We start from the raw sequence: 14,790 nt of genomic DNA, 5'->3' as shown, positions 1-14,790 counted from the left end.
TATTAATTACTACGGGGCGGCCAATATTTTGATCGTTAGGAAATGGGTAGTGGGTGAGGGGTTGGTGTGGGAGCACGTGGAAGCGGTATTTTGCAACGGCACGAGTCTGAAGGCTCTGTTAACGGCACCTCTGTCATTCTCACCGGCCCGTTACTCCACAAGGTAGTGTAGCCCTGAGAGTGTGGGGGCAATGGAGGCAGCACGAAGTAGAGCTAAAGCAGAAAATCAGTCATGATCATATTGAATGGCGGAGTAGGCTTGGGGAACATATGATCGACTTCTGCTCCTATTTTGTCTGTTCTTATTCCTGTAGATGGGGCTGTGATAGGTGTTTGCAAGGTTACAGATGTCAAACTGTGTGTCCACATAACAGCTACCTACTGTGTAGTAACAGCATTTTACCATGTACAATAAGGTCATTGGATTCTCACATTGCTCAAAATTCAGAAATTAAATTTCAATAAATCAAGTATTTCATATCAGAAAATGAGAGCTCAAACAAACTGTCTATATTTTTTCAAATTTCACACTTTATGATTCCATTAAATTTCCATTTGCATCATTTAGTATTGTCAACAAAAGTTTCAATATGAATTCTGAGCATGTGCCATGTATTAATTTCCCCAGATGCCATGCCATCAGCTGTACTGAAATATTTTTCTTCACCTTCATTGTTATTTAAAAAAGGTCAGATTTCAAAACCTTTACGGAGGTGAGTCTCTTTCTGAAGCAGAGGATGTGGGAGACAGAAACCATGTGCGAAATTCTCCGACTTCCCGCAGGGTCGGAGAATCGCCCGGGGCTGCCAAAAATCCCGCCCCCGCTGTGGCAGAAATTCTCCGCCACCCGGGAATTAGCGGGGGCAGGAATCACGCCCCACCGATCGGCGTGCTCTCCGCACCGATCGGCAAGCCCCCTGCGGCGATTCTCCGGCCCGCGATGGGCCGAAGTCCCGCCGCCGGGAGGCCTCTCCCGCCGCCGTGGTTTGAATCACCTTTGGTGGCGGCGGGATCGGCGGCGCGAGCGGTTCCCCGGGGTCCTGGGGGGGGGGGGGCGCGGGGCAATCGGACCCCGGGGGGTGCCCAGGCCCGCGATCGGGGCCCACCGATCGGCGGGCGGGCCAGTGCCGTGGGGGCACTCTTTTTCTTCCGCCACCGCCACGGCCTCCACCATGGCGGAGGCGGAAGAGAATCCCCCAGCACGCATTCGCCGGTGGTGACATCAGCGGCAGCTGTCGCACCGGCGTATGCGCGAACCGGCGAAGGCCTTTCGGCCGGCGCCAGGCAGCGGGCGTCAAAGGCCGTTGTTGCCGGTTTTGGCGCCAGTCGGTGTGGTGCCAACCGCTCCGGCGCGGGCCTAGCCCCTTAATGTGAGGGCTTGGCCCCTCCGCACCTTTGGGGAGGCCCGACGCCGGAGTGGTTAGTGCCACTCCACTACGCCGGGACCCCCCGCCCCGCCGAATAGGGGAGAATCCCGCCCAAAGTAGGCGCTCTTTTGTCGCATTAGTTTGGGGAATCAACGGGGAAAGAGACAGAATGTGAGGAGGAAGGAAGGGAGAGAGAGGGAAGGGAACGCAAATTGACCACCCTTTATAAACCGTATCCAATCTTCCTCTCACGGAAATTAGTGGAAATATATTTGGACAGGGTTTATAACATGTGGTCTATTAACTATCACCCGTTCTTTGCCACATGGAATTTAATTGCACTCCCAACGTTATTTCAATTTTCAACAGAAATAAAAAGGAAGATTCTTGAAGCCAACTATGTATCTCCATTTGCCGATTGTTGACAGAAGGGGACAAATTTGGGAACCTTTGAGATATATTCTGACAGGGCCAAAAGGAGACAGAAAAAAACAACCAGATATGATTGAAACAAATAATCAGAAATAAGAACCTCACAAATTAATATAGATAGGTCAGGTATGTGGGCCAAAACGTGGAAGATGGAGTTTAATGTGAATAAATGGGAGGTCATTAATTTTGGTCGGAAAAAGAGGGGAGAGACTTTGGGGTGCTCCCGTGCTGAGGGATCTACCCTAGCTACAGAATCTTAGCATGCAGTGACAGCAGTTACTAAACAAAACAAATGGAATGTTGGCATTGAGACCCAATGGTATAGAGTATAACAGTAAGGAAATGTTGTTGCAACTGTACAAGGCATTGATCAGACCGCACCTGGAGTATTGTGCACAGTATTGGTCCCCTTCTTTGAGGAAAATGTAGTGGCATTGAAGACAGCTCAGAGGAGGTTCACGAGATTTCTTCCAGAGATGAGGAATTTGACTTATGAAGAGTAGTTTATACCCACACTCTCTAGAATTTAAAAGTCTTACAACACCAGGTTAAAGTCCAACATGTTTGTTTCAAACACTAGCTTTCGGAGCACTGCTCCTGAGGAAGGAGCAGTGCTCCGAAAGCTAGTGTTTGAAACAAACCTGTTGGACTTTAACCTGGTGTTGTAAGACTTCTTACTGTGATCACCCCAGTCCAACACCGGCATCTCCACATCATAGAATTTAAAAGAATGAGGGGAGGTCAAAATGATAAAAGGTATGGATAAAGTAGATGTGGAGCGGATGCTTCCTCTTGTGGAGCATTCTAGAACAAGAGATCATAGTCTTAGGATCATTTTAGAAAATTTAAAGCAGGGATGAGAAGGAACTACTTCTCCCAAAGGGTCATGAATCCATGGGATTCACTACCCTAGAGTGCAGCGGATGCTGGGACAGTGAGTAAATTTAAGGAGGAGTTGGAGAGATTTTTAATTGGCAATGGGCGGAAGGATTACGGAGAAAGGGCAGGACGGTGGAGATTATGCCATGAGGAGATCAGGCATGATCGCATTGAACAGTGGGGCAGGCTCCAGAGGCTAAATTGCCTATTCCAGCTCCTAGATCTTATGGTCTAATTCCACCTTCCAGCTCTTGGTCTGCAGCCTTGTAGGTAACAGCACTTCAAGTACAAATCTGGTATTCTTGATTAATAAGGGATTTTTTTGATTAATAAGGAGGTCAGGGGTTATGGGGAGACGGCAGGAGAATGGGGATGAGAAACATATCAGCCATGATCGAATGGCAGGGCAGACTCAATGGGCCGAATGACCTAATTCTGTCTTATGCTCTTAAGTGGTTTTCGTTGTAACATTGAAAGAAGACAATACCCTGAAGAAACCAGATAGCTATCAAGACCAGGAGGGAAGCTGGTTTTGAGCGCCTTTGGCATATCAGCACCCATCCTTGGAGAAGGAATTGATGGCGATTGGCTGCAAAGAAGAGCAAATGACAATTTTTTAGTGGAGTGTTCAAAGGGGAAGTGGTAAGGATAGTAATGACAGAGGAAAGGATGAGGTAATGAAAGCAAAGAGGTGGCACGTTGCGGGGGGGGGGGGGGGGGGGGGGGGGTAGGGAGCGGGGGTTGGTGCAGGGAAGCACGAGTGGTTGAAGAAAGATCCTGAAGGAAGCCACTGAGAGCTACAGCTTCCCTGCAACCCACAACCCCAAGTATAGCCTGAAGGAATGGCACTATGCCATGTCACTCACCACTGAAAAGAAAAGACAGAGAAAAGCAGAAGACGAGAAAGGTAGTTGAACAGAGAAAGAAGCACACCAACCTAGCGGTCACAAAGAATCAATCACATAGAATTATCATTGATAGATAAGACGATGACCATATCTCCACTTATAATTCTGCAAAATATCAAAAGTAGGGAATAAATGCAAGGCATGTTGTTAATTGCATATTAATTGTATTTAATTACATGCAGGTGGTGGATTTCAACTGTGGATTCACATGTGTTCCAAGAAAAAGCAACAGACTGAACTGGTTATTGGTGGAGGAGATACATGTTTGTAGTGTGCAGCTCCATTATTAATGTCATAAAATGCATGTTAAGATTAGCTCCGTTAAATCCTTCACCACCTGGCTTTCTGGAGTATAACACATTCCTGTATTTTATTCCCTTCTACTTCTGCTGAGCATTTGAAATTTCCAAAATATGGTGAAAGAAGGTAACTTTGAAACATAATGAGTGCAGTTCTTTTTCTTTTGTTATCTAAAGTTTATATTCAACATCTGGGGACTACCACTGACCAGAAACTTAAACTCAACTTGTCATATAAATACTGTGGCTACAAGAGCAGGTCACAGCAAGTAAAACTCACCTCCTGATTCCCCAAAGCTAATCCGCTATCTACAAGGCACAGTTCGGAGTGTGCTGGAATACTGTCCATTTGCCTGGATGAGTGCAGTTTAACATTCAAGAAACTTGACAACATCCAGGAAAAACCTGACCACTGACACACAGTGGCAGCAGTGTGTATCATCTATAAGTTGCACTGCAGGAATTCACCAAACCTCCTTAGACAGCACCTTTCAAACCCCTGGCCGCTACCATCGAAGACAAGGGCAACTGATACTTGGGAACACCACCACCTGGAAGTTTGCCTCCAAGCCACTCACTATCCTGACTTGGAAATATATTGCCGTTCCTTCACTGCCGCTGGGCCCAAATCTTAGAACACCCTCCCGAGCACTGTGGGTGTATCTACTCCACATGGACTGCAGCAGATCAAGAAGGCAGCTCACCACAACCTTCTCAAGGCCAAATGACGTCCACACCCCATGAATGATTTTTCTTTTTAAATTACTGATTGTATTTTATTTTTGAATCATGAAGATTCAAAATTTCTATTATCTTGGTGATAACTTTGTAATTACATTGTTTGACTTAGCCTTGACCTAATTTACAGATGTCCACATTGGTGTGGTAAAACAAAACTGTTTTTATTGGAGTAAAGCACTTGGGAGAAATTGCTTCTGCTTCAAAAATAAAACTAAATATTAGACAGAAATACTGTGCAAGAGATTTTTAATTCCCAGTGAAGAACTGGGCCTACAGGTCCACAGATCTTTGAAAGTGGCAACATAAGTGGATAAGGTAGTCAAGAAAGCATAGAGAATGCTTGCCTTCATTGGACGGGGCATCGAATATAAAAACTGGCAAGTCATGCTACAGTTGTATAGAACCTTGGTCCAGCCACACTTGGAATATTGCGCACAATTCTGATCGCCACACTCACCAGAAGGATGTGGAGGCTCTGGAGAGGGTGCAGAGGAGGTTTACCAGGATGTTTCCTGGTCTGGAGGGCGTTAGCTTTCGGAGAGGCTGAATAGACACGGACTGTTTTCATTAGAATTATAGGGGTTGAGGGGCGACCTGACAAGATAATGAGAGGCATGGATAGAGTCGATGGGCAGGGACTCTCTCCCAGGATGGAGGGGTCAGTCATCAGGGGGTGTACGTTTAAAGTCCGTGGGACAAAGTTTAGAGGAGATGTGCGAGGCAGGTTTTTTTTTTAAACACATAGGCGAGTGCCTGGAACGCGTTGCCAGAGGAGGTTGCGGAAGCAGATACATTATCGGCATTCAAAAGGCATCTTGACAAATATATGGATAGGATGGGTATAGAGGGATACGGCACAAGGAAGTGCTGAGGGTTTTGGCCAAGGTTAGTACCATCCGGTACAGGCTTGGGAGGGCCAAAAGGCCTGTTCCTGTGCTGTATTGTTCTTTGTTCTTAATTGCTGAGACACTTTCCAGCAATGCTGCACCAGCGAGAGTGTTTAGTCCATTATCATTGCAACCATAGTTTTTACACTGAAGAACTATTGACTATTCAGCACATCTTAAATTAAATATTTGTAATTATTTTTAAACTTCAGTTATTTATAAGAACTAATCGTAATTTGAAAGGAACATTCCCAAGGCAGTTTATTCCAAGATATTTCAGTTTGCTATACTCATGCACAGATTTAATAGCTGGCTTGAGAATGGATTTTGATCTTCATGAGCTTTTTACTTAATGTTTACCATTTCTAAAAATTCACAAATTTTTGAATTCTAAAAAAGTTAACAAAATTCTTATGCAAATCATCTTACAGTACATTTATTTCTGTAAGAAGCAGTGAGCAATGGATTCTTATGTATAGTATAAGGAAATATCTTTATAATGTGACTAGAATACCGATTGTCTGTTGAAAGTCACAATTCACTTACTAAATTTGACATTTGTTCAGGAAAAAAACTGCATGCAGGGAGTGTTGTAAAATCCTTTAGCACTGTAACCACAACCTCGAGCCTGTGTAATCTTCTATAATTTTTTTCTTCAGTAACTAGTACTCTTGTGTGCACTTTGATCTTCATTTCATGACTCTTCCTTCTTTCTTCTCGAGAAAGAAGCCAGTCGATGCACAAATGGTTGATCAAAGTACGCTTCTGAGGAACACTCAGACAGGCCACCATGTCCCGACCAAACCACTATCTGACAAAGTACCATTTTCTTTGGAACTGTTATTTATTCTACAGCAGAACACAATCATTATCTCCCTCACCTTTGATGTTTAATGGAGCTCTAGCCATGTACTGAACTTGCTTGCATACAGTGCAAATGATTATAAATGGCAAGTCTAGAGGACTCAAATTTACTCAAAGTCAATAATCCAAAACAAACTTTAATGCAACAGAAATAAAACCCATTAAGCCTTGCAAGGGAAAAAATTTCCATCAGTAATTTTTAGCTACATCTTCTTTTATGCTTTGGTGAACCAAGCCATCTCAGTTGCCCATCGTTGAACACATTCATGTCAACACACATACATTATTTTACATCATATTTAAACTCTTCCTATTCTACAAGCTGATCTCCCATGATATTGCTCACAGAGTTTAATAACACACTTGTGATTAAAAGTTATAAGGGACAACGGACTTCTCAGTATTAGGATCAGTCAAAGACCAGGCATTATTATTTTTTTTTTTGAGTGAGAGAGATGGAGGTTTTTTTTTCTTCTTTTTTAAAAAAATGTTTAGAATACCGAATTCATTTTTTCCAATGAAGGGGCAATTCAGCGCAGCCAACCCTGCACATCTTTGGGCCGCGGGGACGAAACCCACGCAAACACGGGGAGAATGTGCAAACTGCACACGGCCAGCGACCCAGCCGGGATCGAACCTGGGACCTCAGCGCCGCGAAGCAGCAGGACCAACCCACTACGCCACCGTGCTGCTCAAGACCTGGCATTATTGAGACATGAAACAATAGTTTCAGTGATTCTGGAGATTAAGAGTTATGGGAAGCCGGTACAAGTTTTCAGGAGTACGAGAAAAGGCTGTTCTAGAAATATCAAGGCAAGTACTGAGACTTGGAATCATTATGAAAGGGATTTTAGGAATCGGGAACTTTTGAGAGGGAGAGTCTGAGAGCATTGTGACAATTCTTGAATCATGAAGCATGAAGCATTAACGAATAGTTGTAAACATTGAATAGGGTCCTGTCAGCCAACAAAATGGAGGTGGCTGTTTTATGTCTGAAAGTGTGAAGGTCCAGCAGTAAATGAGGAGCAAGATTAAAATAGCCTTGTGGTGGCAGGGGGCTTGAGGGAACAGGATTCAAAATAACAATGGCTCTTTTCGAACAATTAATCTTCAAGCCCACATGATGGGCAGTATTTAATGGAGGCTGAAAGAGTATGAAATGTGGCGGTCGGGGACTTAATTAGTCAGGAGCTGGAATCTGGGTTTCCCATCACCTGGTTGAATTTGTGAAATAAAGTGGACGGCGTGTCAGCAGCAGAGCTGCCAAGACGCAATCCAGTTGCAGACCTTATTTACCACCTATCTGAACATACATTAATTGAGAAGCACAACAAATTAAGTCCCATCTTCAAGTTTACGCAAGTGGCGCACAGGAAACTCATGCCAGCCGGCACGGTGGCAGAGTGGTTAGCACTGCTGCCTCACAGCGCCAGGGACCAGGATTCAATTCCAGCCTTGGCCGACTGGGGAGTTTGCACTTTCTCTGCGTAGGTTTCTTCTGGGTGCTCCAGTTGCCTCCGACAGTCCAAAGATGTTTAGGTTTGGTGGACTGATTATGCTAAATTGCCACTTAGTGTCCAGGGATGTGTAGGTTAGGTCAGGTTAGGGGGATAAAAGGACAGTACGGTGGCACAGTGGTTAGCATTGCTGCCCACGGCACTGAGGACCCGGGTTCGAATCCTGGCCCTGGGTCACTGTCCATGTGGAGTTTGCACATTCTCCCCGTGTCTGCGTGGGTTTCACCCCCACAACCCAAAGATGTGCAGGATAGGTAGACTGGCCACTCTAAATTGCCCCTTAATTGGAAAAAATAATTGGGTACTCTAAATTTAAAACAAAAAGGTTAGGGGGATAGGGCAGGGGAGTGGGCCTAGTTAGCGTGCTCTTTCAGAGAGTTGGTACAAACTCAATGGGCTGAATAGCCTCCTTCTGCACTGTAGGAAGTATAAAAACAAAAAAATGCCTCCTGTTTCCCGGTAGATTAAAGATGCACCAGGTGAAGTTGTTCCATCTTTGGATCTCAAGTCAGGTTCTCTCTTCACCTAACTCAGCAGCTCAGGCGAAGGGACTGCAGCGATAGATAGCACCGGAGCAGCAAGGACAGGTAGGGAGGGGGTGAAGAGTGTGGTGGGCAGCTCAAGTGCTAGCACAGCAAGGCATTGGTATGTTTTGCAGCAGGGAGGGAGAATGTCGCTGAAGGGAGCCAGGCTTCAGCCAGAGGGCAGGGTCTGTCGTTTCAGTGGTCCCCCTCTTTGTGTTGAAGGGAGCAGCTGCACCACAGATGGCTGGTCAACAGTCAGGTAAGGGATCTTGAGTTTGAGACGGGAAGCACTGCAGGATCACAGTACTCCATGGACGTGACTGCTCGGAAACTTTTATCTCGCAACAGACCATGTTGTTGTGGGAGAGGACCACTGTGGGATGGGAGGAGTTCTCAGTGTGGCCCATGGGAGGGTCATATATTCCCATTAGTCAACTGCAGCTAATTCAGGAATGAAGGTCATGCCAACAGAGGTTCTTATATCATTTCCTGCCTTCTTCACATTGTTCACTTTGTGGATCTGTAATGGGTCTCATACAACCAAACCTTTTTCAATCTCAGGCAGTGGAGGAGGGGATTCGCCAAAAGGTGGCATTGGTCACGCAACAACATAGCCAGTACTAGCCAAGAGGAAGGGAGTTCAGGAGGAATCCAACCAGGGCTATTTTCATTATCGAAGTGCACTACTTCATCAGTGCATGTCCAAAACACACACCAACTATTTCCAGATGTCAGAATGGCATTGTAGGGTACAGCTAAGGCTAGGGAATCCTATGCCAGTTGTCAACAAGAAAACTGGGGCCCTAACTTCTACTTCAGCATATCATTTCAGGATTCCACAGGGGACAGGTATGGCACTTCCAAGGCTGCAACAGGAGGTGACAAATGTCTTTCCCCTCAGAGCATGGCTCATGATACCAGTGCGTCATTTCTAAAGCCCAGCAGAGGAGCTTTACAATGTTCACACTGCGCAATAAAGTCAATGCAGATCATGGGATTGCTTAAAATGCACTTCTGACGCCTTGAATAGTCCAGTGCGGCTGTACAATATGCACCATAGGGAATGTCCAGGATTATTGTCATCTGCTGTGCTTTGCACAACCTGGCATTGTAAAGTGGAAAATTATTGCCAATCGAGGTGAGAGTTTTTCACCTCCTCAGGTAATGATGATGGGGAGGAACATGAAAAAAATGATAGAGACCTTGGAGCAGCTCTTCCAGATGCCAGGGCAGTGCGGAGACCAGCGAGGGCCATCAAGGATAAGCTGATCTTCAATTGTTTTGATGACAGGTAACCTGATCATTGTTCCCTTGTCTACAAACCCATATCTGCTCAGATTGTGCATAATTGTACCAGCCGAGCTACCTCACTACACATTCCCCTCAGAAGACCATGGGGAGTGGACCATTCTGACATGAGTTGAAAAGAGATGACTACTCCAAGGATACCTGCTTTGTACTGGCACTGAATTCAATGAAGCTATCATGAGCTACTTCTGTGCTCCTTGCCCATTGTTAAAGCCGTGATTGCACAAACAGCACATCACTTCTCGCGCTCGACAGTGACCTCAGCCAATCTGCTTGGCAAATCATTTATGGGGAAGCCAGCAGATGTAGCCATGTCGCATTGCCTGGAGATTACAAAACATATCACACACATTACCATAAAGATTGACCTCTAACACACTGCCATACAATTACGTGCACAGGTAAGATGCCCCTCTTTTCATCAACGACTGTCAAAGGTGAAGCACGAGAGTGCCACATGCCTCCAAAGGATGTCCCAACGAATGTGAGATGATACACACAATAGTCATTTAAACAACGTATGTTGGTGATATCTATGTACATACCATAACAATGTGTCTTCACCCCTGCCACGACTGTGCCCTCAGTATACGTAAATTTTCTTTTGCAACCATTACATCTTATTGTGACCCCAACATCACCACCTGATAAGGAGGCAGGCTGCGAAGAGCAATACCATGCTACATGATTACCTGTGGCACACGTGCCCACTGTGTGCACTTCAAATTTACGTTATGATTGCAAGCAGAGTGACATGCAAGCAGAGTGGCACCCAATTCCTATCCCATCATCAAAGATTCATGGCTTTGTGCAGCCAACAATACTCAAGAAGCCCGACATCATCCAGGACAAAGCAGTCTGCTTGATTGGCACCCCATTCACAAGCAAAAATTCACTCCCTCCACCACTGAGGCATAGAGGCAGAGTGTGTACCATCTACAAGATGCACTGCGTTAACTCACCAAACTGCTTTAGATAGCACCTTTCAAACCCACAATTGCAGTGGGTCTGCTGGAAGGACAAGGGCAGTGGATAGATGGGAAACCACCACCTCCAAGCCACTCACCATCCTGAATTTGAAGTAGATTGTCGCTGTTCCTTCATTATCGCTGGATCAAAATACTGAAATTCCCTCCCTAACAGCGTTATTGGTGTACCCATATCACATGGACCTCAGTGGTTCAAGAAGTCAGCTAACCACTACCTTCTCAAAGACAATTAGAAATGGGCAATAAATACTGACCTAGCCAGCGACACCCACATCCTGTGAATTAATTCTTAAAATAGCATTTTATTGCTATTTGTGGAATCTTGCTGTGTGCAAATTGGCTTCCATACTTCCGTACATTACATGGAGGCTAATGCCTCAGTGGTTCACAGCCAAAAATTATGAAACGTTATATATTTTAAGTTCTATCTTTCTTTCAATAAGTTGAGGACATTATGTTCCTGGCCCTTAAACGTCCCACTATATTCTCATTCCCCATTACACTTCTTCCTCTGGGCATTGCATGTTTACTGCTTGGATGCCCCCTCCTATCACTGGACAAATAATCTTATGCATAATCCTCCATTCATTCCCATGCTCCTCATTTCAAAACATGTGGCCAGAGGTCCTTTCATGCTAAACTTGCTTCTCTTCTTTCCTTACCCATGTTTTTTAGGCATTTGTTTCTGTCACAACGCAAATAGAATTAGAATAAAGATGCCTCGCGCTCCCTTTCCATCTTTTATAATCAATAAAACACAGGAGAAATGACCAGTTACTTTTAAAATTCTACTGGTGTTTTTTATTTCCTTCAATTGATTTAACATTCGCACAATGACAGGCTCTCCCTTTCAACTAATCTCAAGTTTATAGAACTCAAGCTTCAAAGTGCATGTGATCACTACTGTTGCTATTTTCCCTCACATCAACACTTGCAACTAGAACAGGAAAATGCTGAAAACACTCGCCAGTTTTTCAGGTTGGTAAGCATACTTTCTTAACTAGTCACCATCTCTCACCCTGCCTCCAGTTCTTTGATCCAAGGCCTAAATTTTCACAAAAATCGTGGATACTCCAGATCCAGATCCAGAAGTCTCACCCAAATTTCTGACAGATCTTATTTGCACTAATAGGGGAATGGGGGAAGGACATGACTCGCACATGGGGCAAACTCAGTTTGGTCCTATGAACTCAGTGCTGAGACCCCATTTTTACTGCAGAGAGCATCTTCTCTCTCAGTGCGAGAGTTACAAATTTTTAAATAGTAGATGTAAATGCACTTAAAGAATAGAAGGTATTCAGAGCTGTCAAGCTATTTAAATTACCTGCCCTTTAAAAAATAAATATATATATATATATATATATACACACACACACATCAGCCTGCCTGTGTCCAACGGTTGAAAAAAATATTTGCTTGCAGTTTTAATAGATGATTGTTGACATAGCAGCAATTGCTATCATTATAGTTATTACTGCTTGATTGCTTCCATGACCTGCAATTATCACAATGTGGAGCCATGATTGGAGATGCCAGTGTTGGACTGGGGTGAGCACAGTAAGAAGTCTTAAAGCACCAGGTTAAAATCCAACAGGTTTGTTTCGAATCACTAGCTTTCGGAGCACTGCTCCTTCCTCAGATTCACCAGAGGAAGGAGCAGTGCTCTGAAAGCTAGTGATTCGAAACAAACCTGTTGGACTGTAACCTGGTATAGTAAGACTTCTTACTGCACAATGTGGAGGGCTGCAAGTTCACAGTTTGATTGACAGCTCAAATGCCTTTGACATGGGGCTATGAATATAAATATTTTTAAGGAATAAGCAATTGAAGGGATTTAAATGTATTGGATGGGCTTTTATGAATGAGTGTTTTTTTGTACAGGGAGGTCTTCAATAGATACTTAAAATTTTATTTTATCTCAGCATGGCTCCTGATTTCTGCCATATAGATATGGGTAAATTGGTATAGAATGTTCAAGGGCAAAGTGTGATGGGTGGTTTGCCATCAATTAGCACTAAACTGACATACAAATTATAAGAGCCATGGGGGTGAGTGGAGGGGCATGGGTTGACATGGAGAATGGGTGCAGGGGTAAGTGCTAGAGGGTCTAATATTTGACAACAAAGCTGGGAGGAAGTCCCAGAGAACCGAGGTGGGCCTTGTAACCAGCCTGCCGAGGCATTTGGCAACCCTTGTGGCTACCTCCAATCTGCTTCAACTGCAACACCAGACCCGCAAGCCTCTCACACCAGAACTAAGATCTGACCATTTGAGTAACTTCTTCCTAAAGTGGGTGGTGAGCCAAAAATTTCATGGCTCAACAGTCACCTCGAGAGCGAAAATCCAAGCCCACGTATCAATTACATCTCAAAAACCTCAATACTTTTCATACCATTATTCATTACTCCAGAAATGCACTTGCCAAACCATTAAATTGCTCCCATTTAATTTTTTATTAATGCCCATATAAATCAAACGGACTATTCTCAAAAATTATTTTTACCAGCTACCATTACAAATGCGACAATAGATCAATTTCCTTACTTTAAACCACATCAGTCTCTCCATGAGCAACACAGAAGATACGTATAGAGAGCACCTCATTCAAATTTACAGTTGTCAAAAGGACTATATTCAAACAGTCTTCTTAGTTAAACAAGTCATTTCATGAGTATTTATTTTAATTTCTGCTGAAAATTATTTATTGGCCACTAGAATTTTGTTATAACGGGTTGAGTGAAGAAGTCACCAGTGTTAACTTGTTTCCTTTGGGGATCCCTGCTTCTTTCATAACAGAAATGCTACAACAGCAGAAAATACAAAATCAGCCGGATCAATCTGTTCTAAGTACACTGTGGGTATCATCATATAGTGCAGACAGTGCCCCCTCCTGTCAGAATGTGTTACTACTGCAGTTAACGGCCAGGAATTCAATCTGGTTCTTAAATGGATTTGTTTCCTTGCATACATCACATTTATGTTGAAGTCGATCTTTCATTTTTGTATCATCTTTGCACCAATATTTTTTTGGAGGACATGGTTGTGCTGCATAATGTTCACCAACAGCCATGGCAAACAGAATACTGAGGTTTCCATGAAAATGCTCATTTTGTTTCTCTTATCCCGCCTTGTAATCTTTCTTATAGGCACATTTACATATATCCTAATGCCATCTTAGTTTAGGTGATGGTTGTAAAGTTTTCCAGAAATGTTGACTCTTGAGCATGTTGTCCTTATAGTCACACCATCTTCATGACAGTGATATATGCTGTGCACATTAATGTTCAGGGATGCAAGCACCATCACAACAGTAGAGTGCTTTACACTATTAAATGAACACCAGCTTTCAGAATGAATGGAATTCACCAGAACAGAGGAATATTAAGATTGCAGTCCATCTAATATCAGTGCACTCAATCATTATCAAATTGAAACATTTAGTAAAAATTCATCCATTCTTATTTACTTTTAAGCAAGACCATCTTGGGCTTTAAAGCACAAATAATATAAATTCATATTGATTAAATATGTAACTTATATAATATCCCAATATATAACTGTAATAACATGTATTTTAAAATGGTAACTAGTTTGATTGTTACATGTAAATGTTCTGACGTAAATACAGCATCATAGAATCTACGGTGCGGAGACAGGCCCAAACTGGTCCATGCCAACCAAAAAGCCCATCTAAACTAACCCCATATGACAAGTGAATTAACTCTGTGTCCAATAATGTAGTGGTTACATTATTGTACCAATAATACCCAGGAGTTCCAATTTGAGAATTTGCAGTCAGTTTTTTTAAATCTGGAAATAAAAAGCTGCTATCAGGAGTGAGCATGAAGCTGTGCTGCCGTAACAGCCCAACAGGTTCACGAAAACCCTTAGCAAAGGAAATCTACTGGCCTTAGTTGTGCAGCCCCTCGGCAATACCTAACCTACACTCTTTAACTTGCCTCAGAAGTAGGCTGGCTGTTGTAACAAAATTTAAGAAGGTGGCTAACCACCACCACCTTCTCAGGGTAAGCAGAGATAATAATAATCACTTATTGTCACAAGCAGGCTTCAGTGAA

The 14,790-nt window shown here is 43.6% G+C and overlaps 1 protein-coding gene across 3 annotated transcripts in view; it reads right to left on the bottom strand.

Annotated features, from left to right (window-relative positions):
• Positions 1 to 14,790, bottom strand: part of LOC119966203 (cytoplasmic dynein 1 intermediate chain 1) — a 377,588-nt gene that overhangs the window by 178,135 nt on the left and 184,663 nt on the right. The gene's annotated exons all lie outside the window — the stretch shown is intronic.

The sequence above is a fragment of the Scyliorhinus canicula genome, chromosome 5 (genome assembly GCF_902713615.1).
Source record: "Scyliorhinus canicula chromosome 5, sScyCan1.1, whole genome shotgun sequence".
Taxonomy (NCBI): domain Eukaryota; kingdom Metazoa; phylum Chordata; class Chondrichthyes; order Carcharhiniformes; family Scyliorhinidae; genus Scyliorhinus; species Scyliorhinus canicula.
Note: the sequence above shows the minus strand (reverse complement) of the source record. Positions and strands in the feature narration are given on the sequence as shown.